Source organism: Prinia subflava, chromosome 2, assembly GCF_021018805.1.
Source record: "Prinia subflava isolate CZ2003 ecotype Zambia chromosome 2, Cam_Psub_1.2, whole genome shotgun sequence".
NCBI lineage: Eukaryota > Metazoa > Chordata > Aves > Passeriformes > Cisticolidae > Prinia > Prinia subflava.
Genome location: NC_086248.1, coordinates 55,544,133 through 55,563,008, shown reverse-complemented (window position 1 = coordinate 55,563,008; position 18,876 = coordinate 55,544,133). Strand labels below are relative to the sequence as shown.

Here is an 18,876-nt window from a genome sequence, read left to right as displayed (position 1 = left end):
GCTGGAATGATGCTTTCAGTAATTCTGACAAGGAATACAAACACTCTTCTGTGTAGTTTAGTCTGAAGTGAGGGTGGCTGAAGGAAGCACCATGTGTGTTGAATTCAGTAATTAAGTACCTTCAAATATTTTCATTTTTGTTACGTATGTGTTAGGTTTACCGGTACTACATGAATGCAGGGGTAAGTTTGGTTAGTTAGGGACTAACTATTTGGGTTACTCCCAAATAGTGGAAATGCCTTTCTGTGCCTTACATTAATTGATAAAATTTAATACATATTAAAGCCTATCTTCTGGGGGCTTATATTCCATGTTGTAAAAAGCCTTGTAGACTTTTTCCATTGATCCTGTCTGATTTCCTGATAACAAGAATAAAACATGAAGTCCAAGTAGCAAGACTTCTTTTACAGTAGTTTTGCTATAAAGGAGTTGTTGCAATTTAGCTGTAAAAAAGATTAATCACAGGAGTACAGAAAATATACTTGTCAACTGAGTTTGTCAGTGAGCTGGGGTGGCTGATCTGGACCATGTTACATGTAGTGAAATGAGGTCACATGTCTGGCCAGCTATGAATCCTCCTCTCTTGTTCCTCACTAATAATATTGTAGAATTTGTGGGGAAATACCACATCTGCACCAACTGCCTATTCCACAGTGACTGTGTATTCAACATGGATGAGTGCCTCCAGTTAAGGATTTTGTTCTAATTATGTCCAAGATTCTGGTGAGTTCCTCTTTGGAATAATTTGAGGAGATCTGATTTTGATTTTTACTTGTAGAAACTGCTGCTCCTGCCATTTCTTCATCTCTTTTTGAGTCAAGAGTTCTTGCAGCTGGAATGCTTCAAGACCACGTTGCCATCTGCTCTAGGACTTTCCCTAAATACCTGTCTCCTTCTGCCCCTTTGCTTTGGCTTATTCCAAAGGCTATTGTTATATTTTCAAGATGACCAAAGGTCAAAAGTTCAAACACTGACAAATTATAGTGTATTGCAGAAAAGTTGTAAGAGGAGTGCAACCAAATGTCTTGACAGTTTTATTTCCATCTGTTTTCCCTGTGTAATAAACACAGCCAGTATTATTAATATTGTAATTGCGACTTAAAGACCACAATTCCGTGCTCTGACTGAATTAACACTGAATTTTTGGATGTGAAAACCTTATTCTATTTATATAAACAACAAGGATGTATCATTGCGCAATCGTTTTTTGGATATCTTATTAGGATACTTAGACTGTTTTTCTATGCTCGGGATGGCTTAATGGGATTACCTTATTATGAAAGAAACATTTCTCCTCAAGTTCAAGGGGTGTTTATTAAAGACTCATATGCTACACCACAGAATGGCCTTTACCTCAGAATGTGTGTGCCCTGTGTCAGATACAGTTTGTACTGAAAATATCATCAGATTTGCCTCCATCTGATAAAAAAGGCTTTTCTGGAGACAGCAGATCAAATGGCTTTTCCAGTTAGCTGTGCTTCTTAGATTGAACCTGAGAGAGCTGCATCATGTTTGAGATTTTTGTAGTAATATGATAAATACATTTTATAATATAATAAAGTAGAAGTAATTTTATTCTTTTAAATCAGAATTGTTGCATACCACAGCACTTGAATCTGGCAGGTGGAAAAGAAACCACATTAAGGAATGTGAAAGAATTCTATGAAAGAATATTTCATGATTTTCTAATGCCTTTGATTTGAGAGTCCCGACACTCTTTCTAGACTTACATTACCTTTAGCAGCATGTTCGCAAGTATCTGAAGCCTTTTTAATTCACCTAAAAGAATGACAGAGAGAGAGAGAGAGAGAGAGAGAGAGAGAGAGAGGGAGAGAAAGAGAGAGATGAACCAGCCTAGGCGGGGGTTTACATCCTCTGCAATCCATGAATGTGAGAATCTTCAGTCTGAAAAAAATCCGAACTGTGGTCTCTATTTACCTGCTCTAAACAAAATTTATTTTCCTTACAGAATGATCACAAGCAACATGGGAAAACAGACTGATTGAATTTAGATTTTGTCCAAAAGGAGAGAAAAAAAGAAATCTACATTTTATCACTATGATCATGTGCTCTTGTGGTATTTTAAAACTATGAAGACAATCAAATTTCTAATAGTACTCAGAAGCATGTGGCAGCATCATTGTGCTCACAATTTTTAAACCAAAACTTTGTGATAGGTTTCCAGTCTCTGAATCAAAAACTACATGCATAAATAGATTTTCTGCTGGTTCAAAAATGCTTATGTGAAGTGTAACATTTGAGTCAGTGTAATATAATGGGACTGGGAACTCAAATTTTTCAGGCTGCCTCTGCTGTCTGTGAATTACTCCTGGAAATCTAATGATGTTGCTGCTCTCCCCCATGTGTTTTTTTTTTGCAGATAATAATCAAAGAAACAGAAAACTAATTTAAAAGTCTTTTCAGCCTACTTTGTTTCCTGTTGCCCAATATCTTTCTTAAGGACAGTAGTTAATTAACCATGAACTGATGCTGCACTATTTGTCTTTTTGGTAACATCTGATAAGATGTTAACCGCCCTCCCAGCAACTTAAACTTTTGTTGTCAGGAAGCTGAGTGAGAGCTAAAAACTCCAAAAAATGTTATATGTTTAAATTCTGCAAACACAAAAGGATGTTTCAGTAGGTTTGTTAAAAATTTCTTGAAAGCCAGTCATAATTTTTATAATGAAAGTAATTATCTGGCTGCTGAGCAAATTACTACTGTCCTAGTGACTACTGGATGCTAGAGAATTAGACAGAAATAATGCCCAGCTACTTCCAAGTATATTGCTCATCACTTTAATCAGGGAGCTTACAATGTCTCTGCACTGCTGTGTGTATTTGAATTTTTAATCCATGTTTGCAGAGGTATGACAGTATGTCCAACAGAAGATGGACTATGTTCACTCCTGCTAAAGCACCACATACTTTAAGAGACAACACAACAGAAACACCTGAGATTTCTATATGATATTCTTGGCAATTATGATGCTAGATTATAAACCCAGTTTCAATTTCACATATAGAAAGTTCTAGAAAGAGTTCTAGAAAGCACCTGTAGGAAGTCAAAGCATCAGATGAAGGTCTGCAACAAGCTAGGTGGCTTCTCCCAAATTTACTTAATGGAAATTTGCAAAGAGCATGATTCACAGTCATACTGCATCCTTGAGATTGCTGCCTGCACAGCTTGCTTTCACAGGGAAGCTGTCTTCCATGTATTTATAGCCAACAGGAGAATGATTGTTCTCCAGTTTACTTGCTTTATGTGTGTTGCCCATCTTTTCAAGTCATCATGGCCTATTATGAAGAGATCATTAGTTACACAGTGTATTTCATGGGAGCTATTTCTGTCACACTACACAAACAAGGTACCACGGCTCTGAGAGAACATCTGTCTCTCCCAGGAGCAAGAAATAACTTCACTTGTAACTAGCATTTTAAAAGCAGGTGCAGGGTAGTAAAGGAAACAAACTGAAGGAAGGGAAAAAATGGAAGGAAAAATGTTGGTCTAGGGAGTGGGGGCCAGAGGCAAGGAGACAGCAGGGAAGGCACAGAGGTTGTTTTTGTCTGATAAAAGTTGTAAAGGTCAGCTTATTCCAGTTGTTGTACCCACCATGGCCAAACTGTGGAATAAATGTATAAAGCCTTCAAAACTTCTTCATTCCACTAAACGTATTCCAGACTAGACAATCTCTTCTGTTTGGTTTTCAGCTGCTGCCTGGTGTCCCCATATTATCCTATGATGCTATATGGTATCCAGATACCTAACATATTACTCAAGTAGACCCTCAGGCTCATTCATGCATTATTGTCTCCCACAGCTTCAAGCAGACAGATGTTTTGATCCAACTGGATTATTTTTTAAAATATTCACCACTACAGATATTTTTTAAACACAGAGAAGTCACAATCCAATGATTCAATGACCTTCCAGTGACTTGGAAAGTCCACATGAGGATGCATCATTTGATGACAAGCTCTACTAATGTCTACGTGTACTAAGATAAAATTGGGTGAGCCATATGTATAACTGGACTAATGGGAAAGTTTACTCCACAGCTCCCCACCATCCTGCTCCTCCCTCAGCTGAAGTTGGAGCCTGGCCAGCGACTCTCGTCAGGAGTGAAAGCCTCAATTTCCTCCCTACAAGGAGTGTAGGGCTTACAGTAGGAAACAATATGCTTTCCATCCTCCTACTGGCATGAAAACCTGAATGGAGCACTCACTAGATACTAGTCTTGTTTTCAGGAACAACAGTTTCTGATGCAGTCTCAGGAAATGCGTGTGTCATAAGGACTCTGAAAACTGTGCTTTAATAATGCTTGTAAACATTAATCAGTTTCATGGATGCAGTCCTATCAATTGCTCCACTGTGGTATCCACTGATTGCTCCTAAACACCCATATCTCCCATTCACTTATATTTTAAGAAAGATTGTCCTGGATTGTTATTTATCCTTAAGTCTTGAGAAAAAGAATCTCTGAAATCTTTGTTCTTCCATTTGTATCTCTTCTGCACTTCCTTCAGAGATGGATTTCCCTCTTCTCCTTGGGAAAATCCCTGAACTACATCTCTCTCCATTCATGCACTGTACAAGTGTAAGAGTATGCCTAAAATTTCACAGGTTTCTGAGTAAAAAATTTCCACAATGAAATTTGATACGTGCATGTTTGCAGAAGTAAATTAACCATTTATTCCTTTTAATAGATACCTGAGTTGATGAGTCTTCTGAAGTTCACTAAGTTAATGCAGTGTTCAGCAAAGCATGGGCAATCAATACTCACAATATCCCATGTGTGTTGTAAATCTGATTATTTATTTCTACTTGTGTCTGTTGACTCTTACTCCATCACTGTGCATGTCCAGCTTTGCTCCATCTTCTCTTCAACCATCTTTCAAATAATTGTAGACATCAGTTGTACTTCAGAACCATTTTTTAGGCTGAGAAAATGCATCTCCTTCAGGCTCTCTTTGTGCATTAAGTGGTCCAGGCCACTGACCAGTTTGGTGAACCTATGCTGGACTCTCCACCATGCTCATGTCTTGTACTGTGGAGACCAAAACTAGACTCTGCACTCCAGGTGTAGTCACACAAGGGCCATGGAGAAGTAAATAATCACTTCTCTTAACTTGCTGCTCTGACCTTAAACAGCCACTAAAAAACAGATTCTGTTGATCCCTCACCCTTTCTTTTTACATGACCTCTTCCTGTGCTGGTGTTACTATGTGGGTACATATGAACCAGGTCACACCCTATACACCTTGGTTTATTTTCTGTACACATCATTAATAGATATCAAGTGGTTTTCACCCCTATAAAGGCTGACTTGTCCCCCTTTCTTTAGGGTATCAGCTTGTCTGAAAAACACAGTATGAAGTGTGACAGAGGATGATATGCAGAGAAGAAGAGTACATGTGTAACACAATGATCAATGAAGAAACAAAGTGAGAAGTATCAACATTTATTCCTAGTAGACTAATTCCCTTTTATAAAAGTATCACTGTTTTGGGAACATTTAGGTGCAAAGAGGACTAGGGGCTGGTCCAGACTTCTCACCTCGGAAAGAAAGGAGAATTTTTTCTCCGACTTCAATGGTAGTAAATCCACAGATCCTTTGCCAAACCATACAGTGAATAGGGATTAAAATGTGTCACAACCACTGCTGTGTAATGCACAGCTGCTATTAACACCCCTTAGTGTAATGGACCATCCTCTGCAGGGATTAAAAAGTCCTTTTGCAACTTCAAGACATAAAAGGGAAAAAATACTATATACTCTGCTTGTCCTAGGGATCAAAGTGAATACCGGTAGGAAATAAGGTAGGCTTTAAACCCCAAAGACCTACCAGTTTTTTGGAACAACCCAAGAGCTTCAACTGCTCTCCAAACTCTGGAATCTGTCTTGGAGAAAGGAATTTGCAGAGCCTGAAAGAAGAGGCAATGCCACACTGCCTGCCACTAGCAAGGAGTGCTGGAGGGGCTCCACAAAATAACTTTTATGTCAGGGAATAATTATTTTGTACTGAGACAGAAATTGTCTCATTTAAATAACATTTTTCTTACATTACTTTCTCAAGGCCTAAGGGCTGCTCTTCCAAAAATTGAGATTTTTGGCAGCTCTAGAGCTTTTCTCGTATTTCTGTCTGTCCTACTCATACTATAAACAGCATTCTTACAAAATAATTTCTAGACTACAGTTTCTTCATTCCACTGGAGAAGAAAGGAAAAAAAATCTATGTTTTATGTAACTTAGCAGCTGCAGACAGTTACTCGGTTGTGCTGTACAAGTCTACCTTTTGTTAGTCAAATAATCCAATTCTATGGGATGGGATTAAACAGATGTCAGACGAGATGTTCAAACTGCCACTTTTGGCAATAAAAGCTATAAAAACAGCTATTATTTCAATATCATAAACAATGCTACTAAATACAAGTTCATAGTGTCTATATGCACCCTCTAAAATCTTTGTATTGTATTGGAGTCACTCCTCATACTGAATACACTTTACAGTTTGAGGACAAATTCAGGCTTCCTAGAGGCTGGAAGAGATTGTGGATGATGATCAACATATTAATAAGAATCCATAGGAAACAAAACTAGATTTGATGGAACTGTGCGGAAAAAAATCTTTGCAATTCTGCATTGAACTTTAAAAGCAAATACTGGTTTCCTTTCACTGCTATATTCAATTTGCATCTCACAGACAAAAAAGATATTGGTTAGATCAACAATATTCCCTTTACCTTTATACCTGCACACTTTTGAGTAGCTGAAATACAGTCCTTGATCTACCTAAACTAACAGGGATTTTACTCGTATATGTGAGGGGGTTTGGCAGCAGTGATTTTATTAATTCATTTAAAACATGGGAATATTTTTGTCCTACACAGATTTCCAGAGATATAGTAGATAGGTACCGAGTGTAGGGAATGTAAATTGCCCCTCCTTCTGGCCAGGGATGGTGACTGTCGATTTAACAGTCCTGTGATGCTCTGAAATATCTCGAGGAGCAGTAACCCTCCAGGAGACTTCAAAACAGAATGCAGTCATTCCACCTCTTGTCTTGAGCCACAGCTCCAGCAGAACCATGAATCAGAGACACCCAATGCCCTAAGCACCACAACGCCTCCTCAGTCATTTCTTATTAAAATAAAATAGAAGGAGGTCTGCCAAGGTACTTTGAACTTTCTGGGGAGGAAGAAAAATGGTCGTGCAAGCTGAAGCAATTAGAGGAGCTGTGAATGGCTCCACCAAACAGATGGCTAGGGGAACTGAGTCTGCCCCCATAGGTATTATAAATAATATTTTCATATCTTATATGTTCTATAAACAATTTCAAATGCAGTGGAGTTAGTGGGGATGAAGGGAAATATAAGAAGTGAGCAGGGTGGGAGAGCAGGGTGAGGGTGGATATGAAAGACGAGCCGTCTGAAATATGAAGATCATAAGTACTGGCGTGTCTGGTTATTTGAGTGTCCCTAGCAGTCAAATAATGAGCCTTCTTCATGTTTTGCCTTTCTGGACTTGGCTTGCTTAGACAAATTTGTAGGCATTAGGGTCTGTCTGGAGTTAGTTCCAAGATCTCTTTTTTTTCCCCTTAACATTTTGCAGCTGAGGCAGCCTTGTGAAAAAGACGCTTTGAAAAGAAACATTACCAAATATGTCTTTTCTCCTGCCCATATCTTCTGTTTCCACAGGAAAAGGACGCAGGCACAGGCAGCCCAATGGAAACACAGGAACATCCACCGTCACTGGGGGAGGAAGGCCAGTCCTGCCTGCAGCCCTGCTCAGAGAGGAAGCAGCTGAAAGTAAACGTCTTAAACACCACCAAAGGGGACGCTGACAACTTGACTTTTCTGCCAGGTCTGTAAAGGTTTTATTCAGCGCTTCCAGCACCTCCAGCCGCCCTTGACCACTCCTGGCTGACCACCTTAGACGATTGTTTTGCTTTCCTCAGCTGCTCTTTGCAAAGTGCAGGCAGCAGAGTCTGTCTATTTTTGTCGGGGACACCACTCACACAGGCGGGATAACTGAACCCTGTGCTGTGAAATGCTTTCTGCCAGAACTTCAGCTGCAAAAGCAGCTACATAACCTGCTCACTTCTCTGTGTTTCCAAAGATTTTAGGTAATCACAGAATGAGAGTGGAAGAAGAGAGCTGCTTGTTCCTTTCTACTGCTACTTCTTTTCTGATAGAAAATGTTAATAGCAGCTGCATGTAAAAACCCTAAGGAAGCTGGCCACTGTGCTAGGATTGCATAAACCAAAACCAGTTCTCACCCCAGAGGTTTTGCTGTCCTGTTCATTGATGTCTCTCCTACTATTATCTCAATATTTTTTCCCCAAAAGGTCCTAGTCTCTAAAGTCACACTTACCCAAAATTCCTGATTTACATGTACTGAAACTCCTCGCCCTTTTCCCCAAAATGTTACTGTGAGCTTTAACACAGGCAAAATCAAACTACTTACGTAATCATTGTTATCCCTCCACCATCCTTCCCTGCTGCTCTCCCATAATTTTTTTCTGTAACCTATGATAGTCATACCAGACTTCAGACCACACAGACGATTGTTCATCTAGACACGCATAAAGCATGGTTTCTTGTCTGGTCCTTTTTCTGAGTGAACAGGTAACTGCTGCCAGGCAAAATCTCCTAAGACTTATCTCTGCCTCCTTCTCCTTCTGTAAGGAACTCATTCTGCTTCTTTGCTTCTAACCAGCTTTCACATAATTTGAATATTTAAACTTTGTGGCATGTCAGGTGGAAATTACTGAGTGTATTCAAAACATGCCAGACTTGGTCAAATAGATAGGCCATGTCCAAATTATGATATGCTATTTTCTTTAGGAAAACAAACAAAAATATTTCTAGATCATTCTTGCAGATAGGGAGGAACTATTTAAGCTCTGGCTACTCCATTTTGGACTAGGAACAAACCCAAATTATTATGGTAGCAAGGTTTTCCTAAGCATTCCTACTTCAAATTCCATTTTGAACAGAAATTTTAGTTCAGCTTTGTGCACTGCCTTCTTGTGCAACTGTATTGAAATATAATTCAAATCAAGTGATGTTTGTGAAATCTTGTTCTCCACAAAAATCTAGAGTGACATTACACTTTGACAAGCCAAAAAGTTGAGTTGAGATGGAGTATGGAATTAGCAGATGGCAAATTTATTTTGTAGTTAACAGATGAAGCTGCACATAGCATTGGGACCAATAAAGAACAAAGAATTCAGAATATAATTATGTCTAACAATAGCCTTGCCCTGGGTTTTGAAGGCACTAGGCAGTCTCTGTGTAAATTTTCTGGCAGTAGCAGTATGTGGCTAAGGTTTATGATGTGTCTCATTTGGTGATGGCATACTAGCAGAGAGATAAACCACAGGTGACCTACTGGTAAGCCATTAGGTCTTAGGTTATGACTTGTATGAAACCTAAGATTAGATGTGAGGCAGTTTTTAAATTGTAGAGAGTTATCACATGATAGTTTTGGTTTGTTTTAGGAAATGCCTGCTGTCCATGACTATCTTAGGTTAGGTAGGAACTACAAGGAAGCAGAGCTGAGAGTCAGTTTAAAGCTAGTGAAGTAGCTGGGCTAGATCCTAAACCATGCCAGACTAGGTTCAGAATTTTGGCTACTAGATTACTTTGGGATGGGACAGAGGATGAATCCAATGCACAGTGTACAGTCCAGGTTTGGTAAATGAAAGAGGTCTGTGTTACAGCTGTCCTTGAGTCAAATCAGTGCTGTGGGTGGAACAGGGAAGCAATCCCTCTGGCACAAGAGGAGAGGCCATTAGGAAGTCTTGCACTAATAAGAAGGCTGGACATGACAGGCACTTTGCACAAAGTATAAGGCTGGAGTGGAAGACCACAGCAAATAATATGAGGATCAGGCCCAGGGGGTGGTTTTCTTTCAACTATGGACACTGTGTAGATTACAATTATATTGGCATGTGGGTTTTTTTCCTAAAATAGTGCTAGAGGCAATAGGTGTCTGTGAGCAAAGGATACATGAGGAATCAGTCAGTGTCTCAGTGATAGTGCTCAGGCAGTGCTCAGGCAGTGCTAGGCTTAAGACTAAATCCAGTAAATCAGTCTGTGAACTGCACCCTCAAAATATTCAATATTATCTTTTATGTTGTTGTTTATCAATTCTCAATGCAAACTCAAGCCACATTTATAGCAATACCCTAAACTATTTATCTTCCTGAACTCCAACTCATTCAAATTTGTTCAGAGGAAATAATCAGAATTTTATTCAGTGTTGTCTTTTGGCTTCAATCCTAATCCATTTCACAGGTGCCTGCCTATATGAAGAACCCTGAAAAGCTACTGTCCATTGTGCTTCAGTTCTAGTTGCCATCTGAAGCTAAGTCTGAAGCAATACGTTGTTAAGGTCTTCATGCCAAACAGTGCCATGGGTAAGTTTTGTGCCAGACAGCTTGGCCAATATCATTAAAACAAAGATAGAAGTCATATTTCTCCACTGAACACCTGTGATTACTCTATTAAATTCTTGCAGCTGGACATTATTCTTCAGCATAGCAGAGAAAAGCACAGAGACTCGGTTGCACAAGCCCACATGAGGTGCAACCAGAGGTGCCTCACAAACACTCTCAGGGACTGTCCTGAGCAGAGAGACCATGTCTGCACCTCAGGAAACACTGAGGTTGCTGCATGGCTTCTCCTGAGCAACACCTCATGAAATGCCACAAGCTTCTGCATACATCTGTGATGCTTTCATTAGCAGTAATAAATAAAACTACTAAAACAGCAGAAAATAAAATTGGTAATGGAAAGAGATATGCCTTTTCAACAACCACAAAAAAAAAACCCCATAGGGGCAAAAAGAAGAGAGACACATTTGGATTTTCAGGTTTAATATTCCTTCTGGCCTTTCAGCTGAAGGATACAGGCGAAATGAGCATACTTGTTGGTTTTATGCTCACATTAATCATCAAATAACTCTTCATAATGTCTAACCAATATTCTTTCCCTTTGGAGTAACAATAAAATCATGCATGATACTCCCTGTTTACTTCCTGAGGAGACAAATAACAGTTCCTCCTGTCATGGCTACATACAGATCCAACCCCTCCTGCAAGTCCCCTGTGTCAGTCACCCCCCTCTTCCCACAAAGCCCTTGTGCCTACAGGGGTAATTACAACCATTCTGAATTTTTGATCTCTCAGCTTTTTTTGTTTTTGTATTTTTTCCCTTCTTTCCTGCTCCTATTCCTCTCCCCAGCCTTGTAATTCTCTGCAGACTCTGAACAATGGATTAGCTGTTCCCTCCAGTAAAGTTTTCCAGAAATAGTTTTTAGAGTTTTGCCATATGTTTATCTTTCTTAATACCCTAGTGAGTAGCCCCCTCATGACTCACAGGCAAACAAAGGTCTTGAATGGTTTGTTTATTCTTCTCAGCTAGATGGCATTGCCTGGGGCAAGCCATGAGGGCAGCAGAGGAGATCTGAGGAGGTGCATACTGTTGCACGTATTTCATTACAAGCAACTTCATATTTGCCCTGGCCCAGGCTGCTATGAACCAGAATGAAGGCTGGAAAATCTAGCAGGTGGTCCCACTCTGTTATTGTCTCATGTGCTGGCGTGCTTCTACATGTACTCCCATTCCCATGTGGACCCACTGGTGCGAGAACCAGAGGAGGAGTGGAGAGGAAGTCACCCTAAATAACCCAGATTCTGACTTTTTCCCACTAGGCTGTCTCCCATTTCTGACACAATCACTGCATAACCCTTGCCCGTCAGTGGTAAGGTGTATTTTGGCTCACAAAGAACTAAGTCAAGAACAGTGCTGGAGCCCAAGAATTCAGTATAAGATAAATAAACAAGTTTACCACTCCTGACAAAGACAAAAACATAACAGCCAGTCACAGAGTTAAATGCCCAGCAAAAACAAATGTGCCCAGAAGACCTGAGCTGTGGAGCTAAGCAATATTCTTCAGAGTGCTGAATATAAGACTAGGTCTCATGGCCAGAGCTGGGTGTGCAAAGCCATGCAAACCATTAAGATATAAAACCTTAAATCACTTCAGAGGCTGAAGAAAAATTGATGAGGTTACTCAGCTTCCTGTCCCCTCAAGGGAAAGGATCAAGGTGAAAGAAGCTAAATGTGATCTAAATAGGTACCTAAGCAACCATCTTTCTTGCCCTTTTAAACACTCTGTGGTCTCTCAGGGGACTGTGCTAGTCTGGCAGCTCTGATTAGGAAATCTGCAAGCTCTTGCTTTTACAGAGAAGGTGTTGGAGTTTGGGCACAGGATGCTATTTAGAGGTCTTCCTTTAGGGTTCAGAATCTTGAGACCTGTCCATTCAGTAACCCATACATCTAGTTGGGGCACACCATGGCATGGATAAGATCCTCGGTCAAGATGGAAAAGTTACAAGCATTGTGTGATATTTTGACAATCTCTTCATGAGTAGATCTGGGAAGCTGTGCTGGGTGAGATATATGAGGCTGCTGGGATGCAGCTATTTCTTTACACCCAAAGATGTAAAATAAAACTGTTAGAGGAAAATATCTGAAGTCTAGACCTACATAGCAGAGGTCCCAAAGTGTCTATGGTCCTCATTTAGAGAGGGCTGAACAGCAAAATTTGGAACTAAACACAAGGGTGACCAAGTGGCATGAGATCTCAGAAGCACATTGCAGAGGTAAAAAATTATCAGATCACCAAAGGAAGAAGATTAATCAAAACTACTGCATTCTGAAAAGGAAAAGTCTCAGTGACTGAGAGGAACCTCAACATCTAAAATGCAGGTTGGTACCAAGATCACCTGGTATCCACCTCTTGTCTCAGAATAACATGGGCCTGCTAAAAAGATGTGCTGTGACATGTATCTGGTACCACAGAGCACTTAAAATGTCACAGGTGACTTGAGCAGGCACTTGAGTGGGTCTCAAACTGCCTGTCACCCATGTAAGCACTTAAAAGTCAGACTTGGTAAACAAGGATGTCTGACCTTTCTGGAACACAGTGAAATGATGGAAGTTCAGTCCCTAAAGACTGACTACATTTCTGTATTTTAGAAGGTCACAAACTGTCTCCAAATGCTTACTCACCATGGTGGGCTACCCCTGGAAGATGAGCAGATTAAAGGTTTGGGGACCCAGGAAATCAGTGAACTCCAGCAGGCTGCTGTAGTCAGCCCCACTCCCTTACAGACAGGGACCTTCTGTTTGAAAGGCTCTGCAGATGGCAGCTGTGCAAATAGCAGGAGAAGGAAAGCCTTTTCGGAAGGGAGGATATACATCTTTCATAGGTCAAGCTTCATCAGAAATCGAGAGGAAGACCAGGACAGGTAGTGAAGCATGAATATAACACACACACTTCAAGATAATATTTAGTGCATGAGATCTTTTCTCAAGATTAAAAAGGGATTGATAGTATGTTGAGTTTTCAGCATACCTTGGAAATATCACCAGATTTTCAAGTTTTCAACATCAACAGTAAATGAAAGGTGAACTCTTCTCCTTAAAGGGTAGAAATGTGAGGTGAAGGAAGAAAGATATAATGTTGGCAAGTATTTTGTTGCTTTCTCTGAGCAACCCTAATCGTCACAAGTCAAAATATTTTGCAACAGGAAGGAAAGGATAACTTGTACACTGAAGTCTTTTATAAGAAAGGAAGTTCAGTCAGAGTGTGTATTTCCTAAGCATCAGAGAAACAAATATGTTCAGCACCAAAAAATGGAAAAACAGAACAAGTTTTCCAGGCATAGCTCACCTCTTCTCACAAGGCAGGTAGAAGTCTGACAGGAAGAGGATGAGACACAATTTCAGATGCTGGAGACCTAACACGGTATCTTGTTGTACAGAGTCAAGTCAAATTCCATCAGTAGTCTGAAACGAAGGCACAAGGTCTGAGTCTTTCTGATGACAAGATTTTGAGCTTGTATTTCTATATTTTTATTTATACATTCATCTTCTACAACATACTACCATCAAATACTGCCTTGTTTCATCTTGTATGAATGGGCATGGGCTGAATTACCTTGGGAGCACCCTAACTGGTGCACTGAAAAGGAAACAGGTCCTTGATTTGTATTTGGAGGCTTTTACTTCTGGAGCAATGGGCTTGTCAAAAACAAGAAGCATAATTTTTTTACCTGTTCTGGACATGTACAGATAAGAATTTTTTTTTTAACATAGATATGTGACAAGATTTCAAGGCTACAAAATCTCTAAAGTGCTCTGTCTGATCTTCTATAACAGGTATAATATTATACACTGTAATTTAGAGACAAAGAATCTACTGTAGTGTGATTCCTCCGGCCTTTTTTTCAGCAGTGTTACATAAAAGGGAGTAAAACAATTATTTTCTGAAGTATCTCTTTATCAATATCCATATCACTGCAAATCATGATGGTGATTGCATGAAGGTGCATGAGATATGTTTTGCTTAATAGGTTTGGGGCTATTTGTGTGAGCCATGAGAATCAGAGAGGATTCTGTTCTGTGTTTAGTCAATACACAGCAATCTACTGTTTTGTGGAAGTATTTACCATTTCCACTGAGTTTTTGCCCAGGCCTGTTTTTTGTACATCTCACCATTGCATGTGACATTTTAAGTACACATCACAAGAGTTGATGGCTTCAGTTACGTAGCTAGAAACATGGAATAATTCATGCCTACATGCATATATTTTCTGGACTTTTCAGGTAGGATGATTCAATAGAAAAAAATTTAAAATCCACATAGGTACTGTGTCTACCCACCAATGGAATCAATCATAATAATTCATTTGCTTCTTATTTTATCTCCAACAATAACCTTTGCCTTGACATCATACAAGTAGAAAGTAAGGCTTTGTGAAGGTAATGATGCTTTGAGAGGCTACCTAGAACAGAGGCTAGGTAGAGTTGAAAGAATAAAGTAGGTATTTATTAAAAAGGCCTTCAAAGGATTGTATTGTAGGCAGTACAAGAGCCTGGCCGAGGCTACACCCAGGATGGACAACAGATCACACGTTTTCACACTTTTATGAGTTTTGGTCCATTTGCGTATCGGGGTTATTTGTCCAATTACAGCTTCAGGTTATGAAGTCCCATCCTCCCAGATTGCTCTCCTCAATTCGCCCCTGTTTAAACCTTTTTGGGTCTGAAGCTGCAATGGTGTCCTTGGTTCTCAGGCTGGAAAAGGATTGTTTTGTCTAACTAAACTGTGACGAGAATTTGCTAACCCATTATATGAAGTTCAGAGTTATATACAAATAGTATAGTGTACCAATAGCAGTACAGAATCTGGAAAATATGAGAGATAAAACTTAAAGCATCAGTGTGGAGATTTGTCTGTGCTGATTTTCTGGTCATTCCCTCACCAGCTGCCAAATCCTCACACTCCTTAACCATCTAGAAACTTCACTGGGTTTTGTTGATGCAAGTGCTTTAACTTCAGAAATAAATTGCTTGCAAACTGCACAGGATTCAATATTCTTTCAGTGTCTGGTTCTGTTTCTGTTGAAGCAGGTATAACTCTGACCATCAGTTCTTATCAGCTCCTTTATCTTTTATGTAAATCAGCTAACTTTTTTTATGAGACAAACTGATAACCATAGGACCAATAAATCATCATCATGGTTCTCTGTCATGTGCATCAGAAATACTGAGAAGCACTGCGTGGGATAAATGTAATTTCAGCTCTTCACATAAACTATTCTTGTCTGTTGCTGAAGGCCAGTTTTGACTTGCAATTTCCCTCTCATACCTGGATGTGTAGGCACATTGACCAGTTTGGGAGGATGAGTCTGCACAGCTGTCAGTTGCTTATTAGGTTTAGGAATTGCTCCTTGAATTGTAACTTACATCTGTCATAATGTTAAAACAGCATCATGATCACCTGAATTAACTTCTTAGCATCGGGTTATAAAGTGTCACACAGAGATTTCTCCATCAGAAAGAAAGGCTGATTGTCCAAAATAGCTTTTCATAAAAGGGATCTTCCCTTACTCAAAGTCTGCTGTAGTGCTCAGTACCAGATTATATACACAGATGATGTATATTCTTATTTTACTATACTACAACAATCTGAAGTAGTATATAATATGCTATACATAAAGCATTATGTATATGTTGCACACAATATATTAATATCCTAATACTCCTCTGTAAATGTGATTATTGTTGTATTAATTATATATATTGGTATATTATTATAGAGACTATATATGAATTTATATATACACACATTATTGTGTGGATACATGTGTCTGTAGTTATACATGCATCTGTGTACACACTCATTCACGCAAATACCCAGGCTGTAGAAACATTTACAGTATTTACAGCAGTGAATGGAATGGTGGTATAAAATAACAACCTAGACGTCCACATGGCTCCAGGCTCCTCCCCCTCTGCTGCCACAAAATTAACTCTGTCCTGGCTGAAAACCAGGACACAAGTGATAGTCTATTACTGTTTTGGATTATTACCCATGGCACCAGGCCAAGGCGTGACATATTTAAGAGTCTGTCCAACCTTAAACCTCACTGTAGCAGTGAGAGGTTAACCACCAGTTAACTCCTGGTTTGCCAGTGAATGCCAAGGGCCATGAGCATTCCTGGATGGTGGTGAAAGATGTGCAATGGTGATGCAGAAGATGGAAGGAAGCTGGTGAGCGTGCTGGCACCTTCCCCTCATGTTACAATGAAGACTCTCAGTGCCGGGGGCTGGGATTCTACACTCCAGCCCTGGTATTTTGAGGGACAGGTTGCTCACCCAACTCAGAGCCCTGGGGGTCAGTGCATCACCTTCCTGTCCCTCTGGGTCTTCTCCTTTGCAGAATCTTCCTGCAAGGCCTTGTAATTCCCCTGCTTTCCTGGGACTTTGGTCTCACTCAGGGCCTCATGCAGGCTTATTTTTTTCTACGTGTTTTTTATCACCAACAGAGATGCGATGTTTTCAGTCAGCAAAAGGTTATGCCCATGTTATGATGGCAGCAGAGGCAATTCCTTCCTGGCTTTTGGCCTGATATACCAACTAAGGAATAAGTGTCTTCTGCTTGCTGTCTTTCAAGCTGCCTCCTGAAGGCAAGTGCCTGATTAGCATCTGAGCTCAAATAATGAGTCTTTTTCCCTGTCACCACAGGAACTGTGCCTCCCTTTCCTAGTCTTATATCTTATAAGGAGATAAATTTTGGATTGTCCCTTCCCTTGAATTTTCATCTGACAAATACCAGAGAGATATTTTCCTGTAGTGTGAACAGAACATTTTCTAAAAGTCATGTTTATTTTCTCAATCAGTGCAGACTTGTATAGGGTGGAAAACCCCATCATCTCTTACTTTCCTTCAGAAGTCTCCTTTACACAAACTGTGAAGGAAAGTGATATCTAGGAAAGGGGAGGTAATTGCTATTTTCTGGGAGAAAAAATCTCTCTAAGTATTTTTCAGCATGTTTCTTAATAAGTGTATATTATGCAATGAATTAGCCTCCAGTAACATTTTTTAAGGCAGCTGTAAGGCTTCACAGAATCATAAAAGTCATGGACAGATTAAATGATCTAAGACAATACACTCATTTTTCCATTCCTCTCCTGGTAAACAATTGTTCTCTGAGCAATGTTTTTCCAGTGCTCTTTCTCAGTTTTGTTTAAAGGAATTAGACAATAGGGGACTCTCATTGTTTTCTCAGTAGGTTATTTCCAGAGCCAGAAAATTCTCCATAGATATAATCAGCAAATGTTTTGTGCTATTATTGTGTTTTCTTGTAGCTTGTGTTGTTAATTTTACTCATGGTCAAATCATATCTTTTTGCTACTTACACTCTCAAAAGCCTGACAGGCTGTTTCTGTCCTGTATAAGCTGTATATACTTCTCCCAGTTATATATAGTTAAATGACATCTATATCCTTTGCTTTCCTGGCATTACCTTGGATTTAATAAATTGGTTCCAAAATAGTGATTTACAAATTCAAATTCCTCAAAATAAAATTTTCCTTGCTTTTATTTTTTTTCTACTGCTCTCCTTTTAATTCCTTCCAATTTTCTGTTTTTTCCCTGCATTTTCTATAAATGGAATGTGATACTACAGGTCTAATATATGTATATTTTTGTTTGTGAATAGATGTTAATGTACCAGCTCCTCCCACTGAAGTAGATGTTTTCAGGTACTTTGAGCTAAGAATACACAGAATGAACCTTCCTTATCTCAGAGATAAGCACCATATTTTTTAAAGGGCTCCAGCACATGGTCTGTCACATTTATAACTTGTAAAAGTCACAGGCAAAATATAGAACACTTGTTTATATTCATGCCAAAACTTAGACAACTTCTGCCTCTTGTCAACAGGTGTGGTGTTTAGTATGACCCACAAGCCACAAAAGCCTTGCAGATGATATGGCTTGGTTTGCAACACAAAACAAATGCCTTTCTATTTACTTAATTTGACTGTGAGAAAACAAACCTGTGGAAAACACATTCTTACAGAGGTAAAATGTGGCTATTAAAAGTATTCCTCTAGTCTTAAATCTAAGTTAGTGACTCAGTAGTCTTCCATTCCCATGTTAATGTGATGAATGTGTAAAAAACCCAAGTTAATTACTGCTAAAACTTCATTGATTCAGAATGCACTGCAGATTTTTTCAGAGTACTGTGCAGAAGTGTTGTCTGACTGCACCACTTAGAAGTGCTGGATGTTACAAGTACCTAATGAGTACGGTATGCTAAAAGTACCTCAGTTCCATTACACTTGAGATAGTACTTGAAGTAATTTCCATTTGGCTGGCTCTCAAGCATTTGCTGTCATCCCTTTCTGAACTACAGATAAACAAAAAAGTAAGAAAGGCTCTTTTCACGGTTGCATTCCACATTTCCCAGCTCAGATTTTCTCTTTCAAGGTCCATATATTCATTAGACTGG

General features: G+C 39.5%; 1 long non-coding RNA gene across 2 annotated transcripts in view; it reads left to right on the top strand.

Annotated features, from left to right (window-relative positions):
- The first annotated feature begins 7,069 nt into the window (after positions 1-7,069).
- LOC134546834 (uncharacterized) overlaps positions 7,070-18,876 on the top strand; it is an 86,662-nt gene continuing 74,855 nt past the window's right edge. Inside the window, exons 1-3 of one of the 2 annotated variants that reach the window (XR_010079273.1) lie at positions 7,070-7,174; positions 7,698-7,863; positions 10,302-10,423. This is a non-coding gene — a long non-coding RNA (uncharacterized LOC134546834). The remainder of the gene's footprint in view (positions 7,175-7,697; positions 7,864-10,301; positions 10,424-18,876) is intronic. The other variant, XR_010079274.1, reaches the window with a different exon arrangement.